Source organism: Pogoniulus pusillus, chromosome 20, assembly GCF_015220805.1.
Source record: "Pogoniulus pusillus isolate bPogPus1 chromosome 20, bPogPus1.pri, whole genome shotgun sequence".
NCBI lineage: Eukaryota > Metazoa > Chordata > Aves > Piciformes > Lybiidae > Pogoniulus > Pogoniulus pusillus.
Window position 1 is genome coordinate 22781612 of NC_087283.1, and position 15982 is coordinate 22797593.

The 15982-nt window shown below is 65.4% G+C and overlaps 1 protein-coding gene across 2 annotated transcripts in view; it reads right to left on the reverse strand.

Moving 5' to 3' along the window:
• Positions 1–10545, reverse strand: part of CPNE2 (copine 2) — an 80025-nt gene extending 69480 nt beyond the window's left edge. The window contains exon 1 of one of the 2 annotated variants that reach the window (XM_064160619.1): positions 10502–10545. The gene's annotated coding sequence lies outside the window, so the exon portion shown is untranslated. Of the gene's footprint in view, positions 1–8351; positions 8400–10501 lie in introns of those variants that run through there. The other variant, XM_064160620.1, reaches the window with a different exon arrangement.
• Positions 10546–15982: the final 5437 nt, after the last annotated feature.

Consider the following 15982-nt stretch of genomic DNA (forward strand, 5'->3'; position numbering starts at 1 on the left):
CATGCTCTCCTCTGCCTATTGCTTCTCGGCTCGCTGCAGGCCTCATGGTTGCTGCACACCCTGTGCCCACTGCACATCCTGTGCCCTCTGCACACCCTGTGCCCACTGCACATCCTGTGCCCTCTGCACACCCTGCTCTCACTGCATGCTCTCTGCCCTCTGCACACCCTGTGCCCACTGCATGCTCTCTGCCCACTGCACAGCCTGCTCTCACTGCACACCCTGTGCCCACTGCGTGCTCTCTGCCCACTGCACAGCCTGCTCTCACTGCACACCCTGTGCCCACTGCGTGCTCTCTGCCCACTGCACAGCCTGCTCTCACTGCACACCCTGTCCCCTCTGCACACCCTGCTCTCACTGCACACCCTGCGCTCACTGCACACCCTGCTCTCACTGCACACCCTGCTCTCACTGCACACCCTGCGCTCACTGCACACCCTGCTCTCACTGCACACCCTGTGCTCACTGCACACCCTGCTCTCACTGCACACCCTGTGCCCCATGCCTGTTGCCTCCCTTGTGCCTGTTGGTTCACAGCTTCACAGATTGCACTGAGTTAAAAGAGACCCTCCCAGATCCTCCTGTCCAAGCCCCTGCAGGCAGCAGGGACACCTCCAGCCAGAGCAGGCTGCACAGGGACACAGCCAGGCTGAGCCTGGATGTCTCCAGGGATGAGGCCTCCACCACCTCCCTGGGCAGCCTGCTGCAGTGCTCCAGCAGCCTCCTGGGGCAGAGCTTGTTCCTCACATCCAATCTGCATCTGCTCTGCTCTCCTCCCAGACCACTGCCCCTGCTCCTGCCCCTGCAGGCCTTTGGGAGAAGTCCCTCTGCAGCCTCCTTGTAGCTCCTTCAGGCACTGGAGCCTGCCCTAAGGTCTCACTGGAGCCTTCTCTTCTCCAGGCTGCACAGCACCAACTCTGCCAGCCTGTGCCCACAGCAGAGCTTCTCCAGACCTCTGATCATCTCTGTGGCCTCCTCTGGACCCTCTCCATCAGGCTCAGGTCTCTCCTATGCTGGGGTCCCACAGCTGAGGTCTCCCCAGAGCAGAGCAGAGCAGAGGGGCAGGATCTCCTCTCTCCACCTCTGCCCACGCTGCTGTGGATGCAGCCCAGGCTGCCCTTGGCCTTCTGTGCTGCCAGTGCCCACTGCTGCCTCCTGCCCAGCCTCTCCCCCACCAGCACCTCCAAGGCCTTCTCTGCAGGGCTGCTCTCAATCTCCTCACCCCCTGCCTGGGCTGACATCGAGGATTGCTCTCACCGAGGTGCAGGACCTTGCCGAACCTCAGGAGGCTCTCAGCCACCTCTCCAGCCTGCCCATGCGCCCCTGGATGGATGCCATCCATCAGCCTTACCAACCTCACCCCTCAGCTTGGTGCCACCTGCAGATTGGCTGCTTGCCATAAGTCCTGTGCCTGCTGCATGCCCTACTGCAGCCCCTGCCTCGTGTGGCTGCCAGAGCAGCAGCAGCAGCAGCTCTGGGCTTGCTGCTTGGAACTGGGGAAAGGTCCAAGCATGGGGCAGGACAGCAGGCAGCAGCACCCCTGTCACAGGCAGGCAGCCACAGCCCAGCTGCACCCAACCCTCCCTCCCTGCGGCTCCTGCTCTGCTGCTTTGTCCCTCCCATGGCACAGCTCCAGCCATGGCACATGTCCCTCCCCTGGCACATCTCCAGCCATGGCACATGTCCCTCCCCTGGCACATCTCCAGCCATGGCACATGTCCCACACGTCCATCACTGCTGCAGGGAGATAAGGGATTGGTGTTTGATAGCCTCTGAGGAGAGGAGGCTGAGGCAGAGCTCATTGCTCTGTGCAGCTCCCTGAGAGGAGGCTGCAGCCAGCTGGGGCTGGGCTCTGCCCCCTGGGCTCAGGGGACAGGAGGAGAGGACCTGGGCTGGAATTGTGCCAGGGGAGGCTTAGGCAGGAGAGGAGGAGAAATGTCTCTGCTGGTGCAGTGGTCAGGGCTTGGCAGAGGCTGCCCAGGGAGTGCCCCTGGCTGGAGGTGCTGCAGAGCTGTGTGGCCATGGCACCTGGGCAGAGGGTTTGGTGCCCAGGGTGGGGCTGGGTCACTGCTGGGCTGGGTGACCTTGGAGGCCTTTCTAACCCCTCTGTGCTAATCCAGCCCCTAGGAAATGGGCAGCCCCCCGGGGTGGTGCCAGGGCTTCAGGGGGTGCAGGCCGTGGGGGCTCCCTGCCAGCTGCAGAGGGAAGCTGCTGGGTGCCAGGCTGCCTGCTGGGCTCAGCAGAGACTCCTTTCTCTCAGCTGCTGGCAACAAAGACTCTGCTGTGCTGCACCCTGATGCAGTTCCTGGTTGCAGCCAGCACCACGCCTGCAAAAGCAGCACTCGAGTGAGGAGAAACCTCTCTGGCTGCTTGCTCACGCAGCCAGGCACCACGATGCCAGGCGTGGCGGGCACCAAGGGCCCTGCCAGCAGCTGGCCCAGCAGCCAGGCATGGGTACCCCTTCCAGGCCCTGCTGCCCTTCCCAGCCACAGCTTCAGGGCCCTTCCCCTGGCAAGCACTAATGAAGAGGCAGTTCTGTGCCCTGCTGGTTTGCAGTGCCCATGCCAACGTGGAGCCACACGGCCCCCTCAGGCCACGCACGCTGCTGGCACCCAACCTTCCCCTGGGCAGCTCCAGGGGGAGCCACAGAAGGGGATGGGTGTGAAAGCACCTTTGGGGCTCACCCACTCCAGCCCCCTGCACTCAGCAGGGGCAGCTGCAGCCAGGGCAGGCTGCTCACAGCACAACCAACCTCATGGTGCCAGCCAGGGGGCAGCTCCCACCTCTCTGGGCAGCCTGGGCCAGGCTCTCCCCACCCTCGCTGCCAAACATTTCTCCCTTCACTCCCAAGCTCCCTCTCTCAGTTCCAACCACCCCCCCTTGGCCTGGCACCACAGGACCTGCTCCAGAGGCTGTCCCCAGCTCTCCTGGAGTCCCTCCCAGCACTGCAAGGCCACCAGAAGGTGTCCCTGGAGCCTTCTGCTCTGCAGGCTGCACCTCCCCAACTCTGCCAGCCTGGCTCACAGCAGAGCCCTGCCAGCCCTGCCAGCCCTGCTGTGGCCTCCTCTGGCCCTGCTGCAGCAGGTCCCTGTCTGTGCTGTGCTGAGCACTCCAGAGCTGCCCCAGCACTGCAGGGGAGGTCTCAGCAGGCTCAGCAGAGCAGCAGAATCCCCTCCCTGCCCCTGCTGCCCACACAGGGCAGGGCAGGGCTGTGCTGGCAGCACTCAGTGCCAGCTCATCTCCAGCTCTGCACCCCCAGCACCCCCAAGCACTTCTGCTCAGGGCTGCTCCTCAGCCTTCATCCCCAACCTGCCCTGATCCCAGGGGCTGCCCTGACCCTGGGGCAGGACCCTGCACTTGGCCTCGTTGAACCTCATGAGGTTTACATGGGACAACTTCTCCTGCTTGCACAGCTCCCCTTGGCTCAATGCCATGCCTGAGGCTGTGCCAAGAGCACCACCAAGCCTGGTTCCACCTGGAAGGCAGCTGGAGGTGCACTCAGCATCCATGCCACTGCTGGGGATGGTTTTCTGCCAGGCAGATGTGCACCCCTGGGGCAGAGCTGAGGGCCGAGGGAGAGCCAGGAAGAGAGACACCAAAAAACCTGATGGCTTATGAGGAGAGGTCCTTGGGAAGGCTTCCTGACCCCTTCCCAGCAGCCTTAGGCCCTGCTGGAGGGACCAGAAGTCTCTGCTGAAGCGGCTGCAGAGCCCTGGGCTTGCTGTCCAGCAGCAAACCTGTGCCCCCACTGCCTCCCCACACCACATCCTGGGCTCCAGGCTGCTCACACCTGGGCTTGAAGGGTGGGCAGCTCAGTGGCCACAGAACTGGCCTGAAGGCCACACACAAAGAGGTGGAGGCCAGTGCCAGGTGGAGTCCCTCAAGGGTCAGCACTGGGACCTTTCCTGATTGCCATCTGCACTGCTGCCATGGGCACCAGCACCAAGCTGTGTGCTGCAGCTGGCAGGTGGAGGGAAGGAGCCAGCCAGAGGCACCTGGGCAGGCTGCAGAGCTGTGCCCAGGCCAACCTCAGAGGGTTCAGCCAGACCAAGGGCAAGGTTCTGCAGCTGGGTCAGGGCAATGCCAGGCACCGAGAGAGGCTGGGCAGTGCCAGGCTGGAGAGCAGCCCTGGGCAGAGGGACCTGGGGGTGCTGGTGGCTGAGAAGCTCAGCCTGAGGCAGCAGCGGGCACTGGCAGCCCAGAGAGCCCAGCAGAGGCTGGGCTGCAGCAGCAGTAGTGTGGGCAGCAGGGCCAGGGAGGGGATTGTGCCCTCTGCTCTGCTCTGCTGAGCCCACAGCTGCAGCCCTGTGCCCAGCTCTGGAGCCTGTGCCAGGAGAGGGCTGGAAGGTGCCCAGAGGAGGGCAGGAGGATGCTCAGAGGGCTGGAGCTGCCCTGCTGTGGGCACAGGCTGGCAGAGTTGGGGCTGTGCAGGCTGGGGAGGAGAAGGCTGCAGGGAGAGCTTCTGCAGGGGCTGCAGGAGAGCTGGGGAGGGACTTGTGAGGGGGTGGGGGGTGCTAGGGCTGGGGGGGATGGAGCAGAAGTAGGAGTGGGGAGATGGAGATTGGATGCCAGGAAGGAGCTGCTCAGCAGGAGGGTGCTGAGAGCCTGGCACAGGTTGCCCAGGGAGGTGCTGGAAGCCTCATGCCTGGAGGTGCCTCAGGCCAGGCTGGAGGTGGCTGTGGGCAGCCTGCTCTGGTGTGAGGTGTCCCTGCCCATGGCAGGGGTTGCAGCTGGGTGGTCCCTGGGGTCCCTTCCAGCCCTGCCACTTGTGTGACTCTGTGAGTCTGTGCCACAGGGGCAGCCTGCAGGGCACTGCCCAGTGCCAGCATCCCCCTGCAGCTGCCCAGGGCAGAGGCATTTGCTGAGGGCCAGCAGCAGGATGCTGTGCAGGTGCCTGAGTGGCTGTGCAGGGAGGAGCAGTGAGGCTGCTCTGGAGACCAGGGGCAGGCTGGAGGCTCCTCTGTGTCACCAAAGAGCACAGCAGAGGCCTCACCCAGCCTGGCACTCAGCACCTGCAGGGAGGGGGCAGCCACAGCCTCCCTGGGCAGCCTGTGCCAGGCTCTGCCCACCCTCACTGCCAACACTTCCTCCCTCCTCTCCCCTCTCCCAGCTCAGAGCCATTCTCCCTCCTCCTGGCACTGCCAGCCCTTGCCCAAAGTCCCTCCCCAGCTCCCCTGCAGCCCCTTCAGGCACTGCAAGGCTGCTCTGGAGGCCAGGGGCAGCCTGGAGGCTCCCTTGTGTTGCCAAAAACCAGGTCAGGGCATCCTGCTCTAGCCTGAGGTGTCCGTGGGCATGGCAGGGGGGTTGGAACTGGCTGATCCTTGTGTTCCCTTCCAGCTCTGTTTCTATCATCCTTCCCCCCCCCCCCCCTTTTCCACAGTGCTCTGCACTGCTGCAGCCTGCCCGCAGCCTCCTGCCTGCTCTGCCCCCCCTCTGCGTTTACCTTTCCCTGCCCCCAGCCAAACCGCACGGCTGAGCACAAGCCCAGGCCTCGCATAAAGAGCTCCTTATGAGGGCTGGCAGCTGCGGAGCAGGACAGGAGGCTGCCAGGGCCGTTTCTGTGCCCTCCCCGCTGCGGCAGGGCAGAGCAGCTCCCCCGGCACAAGCCCCGATTGAGAGCGCTGGAGCCGCCGGGCAGCGCCCCCGGGCGCGGCTCTCCGCCCGGCCGGTGCCCATCTCTTTCCGCTGGGTGGAACCGGGGGCAGAGGAGCTCTGCCTGCCCCCTGCCCGCACACGCAGACCACAGCGGCGCTGCTGATGCGACCCCGAGTGGGCTGCGGGGCAGAGCGGCAAAGGCTGCCCCAGCCCCGCGGGACCCCAGCGCTGGCTGGGGGAAGAGATGGGGGCGGCTGGGGGCTGCCCAGCTGGCAGGTGGTGTGTGCCCAGCACCGCCACCAGGGCACAGAGCAGCTGGCAGGTGGTGTGCGCCCAGCACCGCCACCAGGGCACAGAGCAGCTGGCAGGTGGTGTGTGCCCAGCACCGCCACCAGGGCACAGAGCAGCTGGCAGGTGGTGTGTGCCCAGCACCGCCACCAGGGCACAGAGCAGCTGGCAGGTGGTGTGTGCCCAGCATCGCCACCAGGGCGCAGAGCAGCTGGCAGGTGGTGTGTGCCCAGCACCGCCACCAGGGCGCAGAGCAGCTGGCAGGTGGTGTGTGCCCAGCATCGCCACCAGGGCGCAGAGCAGCTGGCAGGTGGTGTGTGCCCAGCACCGCCACCAGGGCGCAGAGCAGCTGGCAGGTGGTGTGTGCCCAGCACCGCCACCAGGGCGCAGAGCAGCTGCACAGCACCACAGAACCACAGAATGAGGCAGGTTGGCGAAGAGCTTTGAGCTCATCGAGTCCAACCTATCACCAACACCTTCCAACTAACCAACCCCTGGCACCCTGCTGTGGTGGGCATCAGCCAGGGGCAGATTCCAGCCTGCTCTGCTCTGGCTGCTGTGGTGGGCATCAGCCAGGGGCAGACTCCAGCCTGCTCTGCTCTGGCTGCTGTGGTGGGCATCAGCCAGGGGCAGATTCCTGCCTGCTCTGCTCTGGCTGCTGTGGTGGGCATCAGCCAGGGGCAGACTCCTGCCTGCTCCCCTCCAGCTCCTCAGCCTCAGGCTGGCTCTGGTGACCACGAGTGGGCAGTGAGGACAGGGTGGAGAGCAAAGCCAAGCCTTGGCTGTGTGGCAGGCACCACCTGGCCTCAGGCCTGTGTGGCACAGGGGAAAGCTGCCTTGGCATGAGCTGGGTGGGTGCTCTGTGGACCCAAGAGTGGTGTCTGCCAGGGTGGGGCTGGCAGCTGGGTCAGGAGCTGCTCCCTCCTGCCCAGGCTGATTCAGGAGCTGCATCTCCTCCTCCTCCTCTTCATCTCCTGATCACAGAACCACAGAATGAGGCAGGTTGGAGAAGAGCTTTGAGCTCATTGAGCCCAACCTATCACCAACCCCTTCTAACTCACCAAGCCCTGGCACCAAGTGCCTCATGCAGCCTCCTCTCCATCGCCTCCAGCCACGGCCACTCCACCACCTCCCTGGGCAGCCCATGCCAGTGCCAATCACTCTCTGTGCCAGGAGCTTCCTCCTCACAGCCAGCCCACACCTGCCCTGCCACAGCTTCAGCCTGGGGCCCCTTGTTCTGTCCCTGGGTGCCTGGCACCAGAGCCCAACCCCACCTGGCCTCTCTTGAGGCCGTTGTAGCCAGGTGGGGTTGGTCTCTCAGCTCAGCTCCCGTGCCCAGCCCCCAGAAGGGTTTTACCTCACTGGAAAATGGCCAGGCCCTGGGGTGCCCTCAGCCCCCCAGAGCTTCACACCAGTTTCTTGCCACCCACCAGCACAAGGATGTCCCCAGGGCACCCACGCAGCCCTAGATCATCTCCTTCCTCTTTCGGTGGAGCTCGGAAAGGCAGCGAGGAGGGAGAAGCATCTCCAGCGCTGGCGGTGCCTGACCCTGCCCACCCTCACATGGGCACAGCACGATGGCTGCAACCCCTTGGCGGGGTGCAGGCGCTGCCCCTGCAGGTCCTGGCAACAGCAGGGCACACACCCGCGGTGCCAGCAGAGGCAGGCTGCCAGCAGCCCCCAGCTCAGACATCTCCAGGGCCCTTTGTCTACCCGGAGGGCTGCCTGCATCACGGGCGGGTGCGGCGTGGGGCCGCCTGAAGCCTCTCCCGGTGCCGGGCAGGATGCTGCAGGGGCAGAGCGGCAGCTCCTTGCCCCAGCGACAGCTGCGTGTCCCAGGCGGCAGCTGGAAGCAGAGCGGAGGCAGCGTTTCCCCGAGGCTGCTCCAGCAAAACATCCTCCACTGACTCACTTCTTCAAAACAAATCCTTTCCACATGCTCCAGGCTTTTGTTCCCAGCCTCCCTCCTCCTCCTCTCCCCCCCCGCCCGGCTCTGCTCCCTGCTCCTGCTTCCACGGGATGTGCCATCTGGCCCCTGGGCAAACCACGGTGTGCCCCTAGAAAAGCCCAGTGCCACCAGGCAGCAGCAGCTGCGAGCCCCCAGACAGTGCCAGGGCTGAGGCTGGAGGTGGAGGAACTCGACCAGCACTGAGCAGCCCCGGGCTGGGCTCACACCAGCCTGATTCGGACTCTGGCTTCTCCAGCCAGCTTCGAGTGCATCTCCAGGAGGCTTGGAGCCTGCAGCTCTAAGGTTGGCAGGGATCCTCCCAGTTCCTGCCCGCAGAGCACCTCGGGCTCCTGGGGAGTCAGCAGCGGGCACCCAGCCCGCTGGAGAGGTTTCTGCCACCGAAGCTCTGCTCTCCACCTCCTCTCCCACCCAGCTGGTGAGAGCAGCCCCAAAGGCTCTGTTTGCCCACCAACTCCTCCGCCCCACCGGCTCTCCTCCAGCCTAGGCGAGGGTTACTCACCCCGAGGTTTATGGCATCAGGTCCTCAGGCTGGCAGAGCTGGTGGGCAAGCATCTCCCTGCCAGCCAACCCCCGCCCCCGGGCGCCCTGCCGCTGCCGGGCACCGCGCTCCGCTCGCTGCTCCCCGGGCGGATGAGGCTGGACGTGGAGGAGAGGAACAGCCCAGCCCTGAGCAGGACCCCTCCTGCTGCCCTCCCTGCACCGAGGGTGGCACCAGCAGCCAGAGCAGCCCAGCCCTGAGCAGGACCCCTCCTGCTGCCCTCCTTGCACCGAGGGTGGCACCAGCAGCCGGAGCAGCCCAGCCCTGAGCAGGACCCCTCCTGCTGCCCTCCTTGCACCGAGGGTGGCACCAGCAGCCGGAGCAGCCCAGCCCTGAGCAGGACCCCTCCTGCTGCCCTCCTTGCACCGAGGGTGGCACCAGCAGCACAGCTCCCAAAGAAGCCTTCCTGCACTTGCCCAGCCCTCAGCTCGCCACAGCTCCCCCAGCTCAGCGCCGGAGGAGAGGAGCTGGTAGCAGCTACCAGCGATCCCCCCTGCCAGAGGCGCCCAGCAAAGTCACCATGCCCCAGGTGTGCCTGGGTGGCATCTGTTAGGATGCACAGAGAGCGGGGATGGGCAGCACAACTTTGCCACCCAGCAGGAAGGGAGCCTGGACCGGGGAAGGGGAGGTGCAAAGCCATAGGGGGGCAGGCCCAAGGGGTGGAGAGGCTGGACAGGGGCTGGAGAGGCTGTCCCAAGGGATGGAGAGGCTGTCCCGGGGGTTGGAAGGTCTGTCCAAGGAGAAGGAAGGTCTGATCCAGGGGCTCAGGGGTCTGTCCCAGGACAAGAAAGGTCTGTTTGAGGGGCTGGGGGATCTGTCCCAGGGGTTGGAGGGTCTGATCCAGGGGTTGGAGGGTCTGATCCAGGGGTTGGAGGATCCCATCCGGGGATTGGAGGGTCTGATCCAGGGGTTGGAGGGTCTGTCCCAGGGGTTGGAGGGTCTGATCCAGGGGTTGGAGGGTCTGTCCCAGGGGTTGGAGGGTCTGATCCAGGGGTTGGAGGGTCTGTCCCAGGGGTTGGAGGGTCTGATCCAGGGGTTGGAGGATCTGTCCCAGGGGTTGGAGGGTCCGATCCAGGGGTTGGAGGGTCCGATCCAGGGGTTGGAGGGTCTGTCCCAGGGGCTGGAGGGTCTGATCCAGGGGTTGGAGGGTCTGTCCCAGGGGTTGGAGGGTCTGTCCCAGGGGTTGGAGGATCTGTCCCAGGGGTTGGAGGGTCCGATCCAGGGGTTGGAGGGTCCGATCCAGGGGTTGGAGGGTCTGTCCCAGGGGTTGGAGGGTCTGATCCAGGGGTTGGAGGGTCCGAGCCCGGCGTTGGAATATCGGTCCCAAGGGATGAAGGATCTGTCTCAGGGGCTGGAGGGTCTGTCCCAGGGGTTGGAGGGTCTGTCCCAGGGGTTGGAGGATCTGTCCCAGGGGTTGGAGGGTCTGATCCAGGGGTTGGAGGATCTGTCCCAGGGGTTGGAGGGTCTGTCCCAGGGGTTGGAGGGTCTGATCCAGGGGCTGGAGGGTCTGTCCCAGGGGTTGGAGGGTCTGTCCCAGGGGTTGGAGGATCTGTCCCAGGGGTTGGAGGGTCTGATCCAGGGGTTGGAGGATCTGTCCCAGGGGTTGGAGGGTCTGTCCCAGGGGTTGGAGGGTCTGTCCCAGGGGTTGGAGGGTCTGATCCAGGGGTTGGAGGGTCTGTCCCAGGGGTTGGAGGGTCTGATCCAGGGGTTGGAGGGTCCGAGCCCGGCGTTGGAATATCGGTCCCAAGGGATGAAGGATCTGTCTCAGGGGCTGGAGGGTCTGTCCTAGGGCGAGGGGGGTGGGGGAGTTCTGACCGAGGGGCTGAAGGCTCTGTCCCAGAGGTTGGAAGCTCCCTCCAAGGCTCGGAGGCTCTGCCCGCGGAGCAGGATGCTCCGATGCAAGGCTTGGGGAGACCCATCGGAGGTGACAAAGCCTCGGAACACCACTCTCGTCTCCCCATCCCCCCACGGCAAGCCGGCGACGACCCCCCCCCAGCTCACCACCACCTCGCAGGGGGCTAAGACCAACCCCCACCCCCCGCCCCTCCTCCCGCCGGGCTCTCCGCGCTCCTCACCCGCCCCTCCCCATCCCCGGGACCACCGATACTCACCCACGGGGCCGAGCAGCTCCCGGGGGGGGCTGTGGGGGTGTGGGTGGGTGGGCTACGGACTCAGCACCTCCCCGTAGCCGCGCCCGCCGCCCGCCCCTCGCCATCGCCGCCCACCCACGGAGCGCTGCTTGGTGCCAGCATCAGCCACTAACGAGTCCCCTCCTGGAGGCAGTGAGGCTTAACCCCACCTGGACCAGGAGGAACAGAAAGGGTGGGCAGGGATGGGGAGAGGCGGTGGAGTCCCCGCGGCGTCCCCACGGGTGACGTGGGAGGGTAAAGCATCATCCGTGGGCATCCCGAAAAGCCCCGAGCCCAGCCCAGCTCTGCTGCGGTGCCTGCCGCAACATCTGCGCTCCGCAGCACCTCTCATGCTAACCCTCCTGGCTCTGAGCTCCTCCTGCCCTGCCTCAGCCGCGGGATGCCTCCCACAGGAGAGTGCAGGCAGGGCTGGCCCAGGGCAGAGAGCTGCAGGGACCTGCCCTGCCTGAACGGACACGACCCCCACGTGGGCACCCAAAACTGCCTGCCTGGGCAGTGCCCAGCACAGAGCCAGGCTGGCTGAGCAGCTGGGGCAGGGCAGTGCCCAGCACAGAGCCAGGCTGGTGAGCAGCTGGGGCAGGGCAGTGCCCAGCACAGAGCCAGGCTGGGGAGCAGCTGGGGCAGGGCAGTGCCCAGCACAGAGCCAGGCTGGGGAGCAGCTGGGGCAGGGCAGTGCCCAGCACAGAGCCAGGCTGGCTGAGCAGTGGCTGCAGAGCAGCCTGCAGCAGAAGGCCTTGGGGGGGTCAGGGGGTGCCCAAGTGCCCAGCAGGCAGCACTGGTGGCTGCAGCCCAGAGCCAGCTGTGTGCTGGCTGCAGCCAGAGCAGGCAGAGCAGCAGCACAGGGAGGGGATTCTGCCCCTCCAATCTGCTCTGCTCAGCCCTCCCCTGCAGCACTGCCTCCAGCTCTGGGAACCCAGCACAGGAAGGGCCTGGAGCTGCTGGGCAGGGGCCAGAGGAGGCCACCGAGAGGCTGAGAGGCTGCTGGAGAAGCTCTGCTGTGGGCACAGGCTGGCAGAGTTGGGGCTGTGCAGCCTGGGGAGGAGAAGGCTGCAGGGAGAGCTGAGAGCAGCCTTGCAGTGCCTGAAGGGGCTGCAGGGGAGCTGGGGAGGGACTTTGGGCAAGGGCTGGCAGTGCCAGGAGGAGGGAGAATGGCTCTGAGCTGGGAGAGGGGAGAGGGAGAGTGGAGAGGAGGGAGGAAGTGTTGGCAGTGAGGGTGGGCAGAGCCTGGCACAGGCTGCCCAGGGAGGCTGTGGCTGCCCCCTCCCTGCAGGTGCTGAGTGCCAGGCTGGGTGAGGCCTCTGCTGTGCTCTTTGGTGACACAGAGGAGCCTCCAGCCTGCCCCTGGTCTCCAGAGCAGCCTCACTGCTCCTCCCTGCACAGCCACTCAGTCACCTGCACAGCATCCTGCTGCTGGCCCTCAGCAAATGCCTCTGCCCTGGGCAGCTGCAGGGGGATGCTGGCACTGGGCAGTGCCCTGCAGGCTGCCCCTGTGGCACAGACTCACAGAGTCACACAAGTGGCAGGGCTGGAAGGGACCCCAGGGACCACCCAGCTGCAACCCCTGCCATGGGCAGGGACACCTCACACCAGAGCAGGCTGCCCACAGCCACCTCCAGCCTGGCCTGAGGCACCTCCAGGCATGAGGCTTCCAGCACCTCCCTGGGCAACCTGTGCCAGGCTCTCAGCACCCTCCTGCTGAGCAGCTCCTTCCTGGCATCCAATCTCCATCTCCCCACTCCTACTTCTGCTCCATCCCCCCCAGCCCTAGCACCCCCCACACCCTCACAAGTCCCTCCCCAGCTCTCCTGCAGCCCCTGCAGAAGCTCTCCCTGCAGCCTTCTCCTCCCCAGCCTGCACAGCCCCAACTCTGCCAGCCTGTGCCCACAGCAGGGCAGCTCCAGGCAGGAGCAGTGCAGCTAAAGCGAGCAGCAGGCTGGGGCAGGGCGGTCAGGGGCGTGCTGGGGACCCTGCTCTGCCGCTGTGTGTCACACACGGAGCTCAGCGCAGCTCTGGCTGAGAGCGCAGCACAGAGCCTGGCTCTGGCCGAGCCCACAGAGAAGCAGCTCCCGTTCCTGGGGCTCGGCTGACACCTGCTGTCCTGCAGAGGCTGCTCTCGGCTCCAGCATCCTGGAATTGTTTGGCTTGGAGCAGGCTCCGAAGCTCATCGACTCCGAACATTGACCTAACAGCACCGTGGCCATCGCGTCCTGCCCCACAGGTCCTCCTCCTGGCCACTGAACCACAGCCTGCAGCCCTGTGCCAGGAGAGGGCTGGGAGGTGCCCAGAGGAGGGCAGGAGGATGCTCAGAGGGCTGGAGCTGCCCTGCTGTGGGCACAGGCTGGCAGAGTTGGGGCTGTGCAGGCTGGGGAGGAGAAGGCTGCAGGGAGAGCTTCTGCAGGGGCTGCAGGAGAGCTGGGGAGGGACTTGTGAGGGGGTGGGGGGTGCTAGGGCTGGGGGGGCTGGAGCAAAGCTGGAGGTGAGGAGAGTGAGGCTGGAGGGGAGGAGGAAGTTGCTGAGCATGAGAGTGGTGAGAGGCTGGAATGGGTTGCCCAGGGAGGGGGTTGAGGCCCCATGGCTGGAGGGGTTTGAGGCCAGGCTGGCTGAGGCTGTGTGCAGCCTGCTCTAGGGTAGGGTGTCCCTGGGCATGGCAGGGGTTGGCACTGCCTGATCCTTGTGCTCCCTTCCAGCCCTGCCTGATTCCATGACTCTTTTCAGCTCTTCCCATTCAGCTTCCAGGAAGTTGCTGCTTAGAGCAGGGAACTTCCAGCAGTGACTCGAGGCAGCTGCTGCTGAGTTCAGCACCAAAGCAGCACTTAGAGGTGGAGACTCAGCAAGAGTTCATCAGGAGCAGTTGGAGGCAGCAGCCACCAAAGCTGTGTGTGGCAGGGCCTCTGCCAGCCCCCCCCCCCCATGCTCACATCATCTCCTCCCTGCAGGGAAGGGCACTGCTGGAAGCCATGGGAAAGGGATCTGGAAGCAGCAGACAGCTTCAGGCAGGGCAGAGGGGGGAAGAAAGCAGAGGGCACAATGTGGTGGTGTCAGAGCTGGAGCCACCACCAGCTGCTGTGCCCCTGCCCTGACAACACTATGACCAAAGCCCTGGTGGCACTGCCAGGTACTCACTCGACCCTCTAGAGGTGTCTGAAGCATGGCAGAGCCTCAGGCAGGGCAGGGAGACTTTCCTCTCCAAGGGCATCCTCTGACAGGCTGAGAGCAAAGGCTTTAAAGCTGTGAGGGGCTGCAGGGAAGCAGCCCCAGAGCAAAGGCAGCAGCAGAGCTTCAGTCCCATGGGGGGCCAGAGGAGAGCCTCGGGCAGCAGGTGCCACAGCACCCTCCTGGGGGCACTGCCTCGGCGGGGGGAGGCTTTGCTGGGGCAGTAACTGGCTGATGGGCAGGCCCAGAGGGGTCTGGGGCAGCCAGCTGGCAGCTGGGCACCTCTGGTGATCCCTGGGGCCAGCTCTCCTCAGTGTCCTCACCGATGGTCTGGGTGAGGGCATTGAGGCACCCCCAAGGCAGTCTGCAGCTGGCACCAGAGTGGGTGGCAGTGTGGGTCTGCTGCAGGGCAGGGAGGGTCTGCAGAGGGCTCTGCCCAGGCTGCCCCCATGGCTGAGGCCAATGGGATGAGGTTCAACAAGGCCCAGGGCTGGGTCCTGCACCTGGGGCACAGCAACCCCAGGAGGACTCCAGGCTGGGGCAGAGAGGCTGGCAAGTGCCCAGCAGAAAAGGCAGCCCTGGGGGTGCTGGGTGGCAGCAGATGAAGGGGAGCCAGGGGGTGCCCAGGTGGGCATTCAGGGCAGCAGCAGCCTGGGCTGGATCAGCAGTGGTGTGGGCAGCAGGAGCAGGGCAGGGATTGTGCCCCTGGGCTGGCACTGATGGGACTGCAGCTTGAGTGCTGGGTGCAGCTTTGGGCCTCTCACTCCCAGAGGGGCATTGATGAGCTGGAGCAGGTCCAGAGCAGGGCAGGAAAGGTGGGGAAGGGTCTGGAGCAGAGGGCTGGGGAGGGGCAGCTGAGGGAGCTGGGGGTGTGCAGTGTGGGGCAGAGGAGGCTGAGGCAGAGCTCATTGCTCTGTGCAGCTCCCTGAGAGGAGGCTGCAGCCAGCTGGGGCTGGGCTCTGCCCCCTGGGCTCAGGGCACAGGAGGAGAGGACCTGAGCTGGGATTGTGTATGGGGAGGCTTAGGCTGGAGAGGAGGAGAAATGTCTCTGCTGGTGCAGTGGTCAGGGCTTGGCAGAGGCTGCCCAGGGAGTGCCCCTGGCTGGAGGTGCTGCAAAGCTGTGTGGCCATGGCACCTGGGCAGAGGGTTTGGTGCCCAGGGTGGGGCTGGGTCACTGCTGGGCTGGGTGCTCTCAGAGAGCTTCCCCAGCCCAACCAGCAGCCATTGAGGAGTGCCCAGAGCAGAGGAGCACCCAGGGAGCAGTGCCAAGGCAGCTCAGCACAGTCAGTGCCAGGGCACAGAGCAACAAACACCCAGCTGGGAACGGAGGCCTCAGGGCTGCAGCAGAGGAGCTCAGGCACTTCTCCTGCTCTTGCTGGTCCATATTTAGACCCCAGCCCTCCCCAGGTCACTGCAGAGCACAGCTGAAAGCCACAGGGCTGCACAAAGCCTGCCCAGCAGCACTGCCAGCCAGGCTGGAACAGCTGAAGGGCTCCAGGCTGGCACACAGGCACTGCTCTGCCACCGCCTTCAGAGTGGCACCTCCCAGCCTGGCACAGGTGCCCAGGACAGGGACAGGGCCTGCCCTCTGTGGAGTCACCTGGGGCACAGAAAGAGCCTTGAGACAGCCTCAGCTCTGAGAGCTGCCCTGATTGCCACCCAGGGAGTGATGCCAGGCCTGCCACCAGCCCAGGTGCACCTGCCAGGTGCTGCCTTCTCTCCCCCTGCAGCCCACACAGCAGCAGGGCTCTGGCCAGCTCCATCCTCCTGCTGGCCCCGGGTGGGTGCTCTGCAGGCTAACAACCGAGAGAGCAGCTCTGGAGGGACGTTTGGGGCTGAAGCCGTAAGCAGAGCTCAGATGCCATGGGTAAGGAGGGCACTGCTTTGCCTCCTGACCAGCACCTGGTGTGCCAGGCTGGAAGGGACCTTCCAGGGGCAGCAGGGACAGCTCCAGCCAGAGCAGGCTGCACAGGGGCACAGCCAGCCTGAGCCTGGAGGTCTCCACCGACAGAGCCTCGAGCACCTCCCTGGGCAGCCTGTGCCAGGCTCTCCCCACCCTCCCTGGGCACAGCTCCCTCCTGATGCCCAACCTAACTCTGCTCTGCTCCACTTCCAAACCATTGCCCTCAGCCTGTCCCCACAGCCCCTTCTGAGCAGTCCCTCCCCAGCCTGCTGCAGCTCCCCTGCAGGTGTTGCACTGCAGAGGATCCTGCCCCTCTGCTCTGCTCAGCCCTCCCCTGCAGCACTGCCTCCAGCTCTGGGAACCCAGCACAGGAAGGGCCTGGAGCT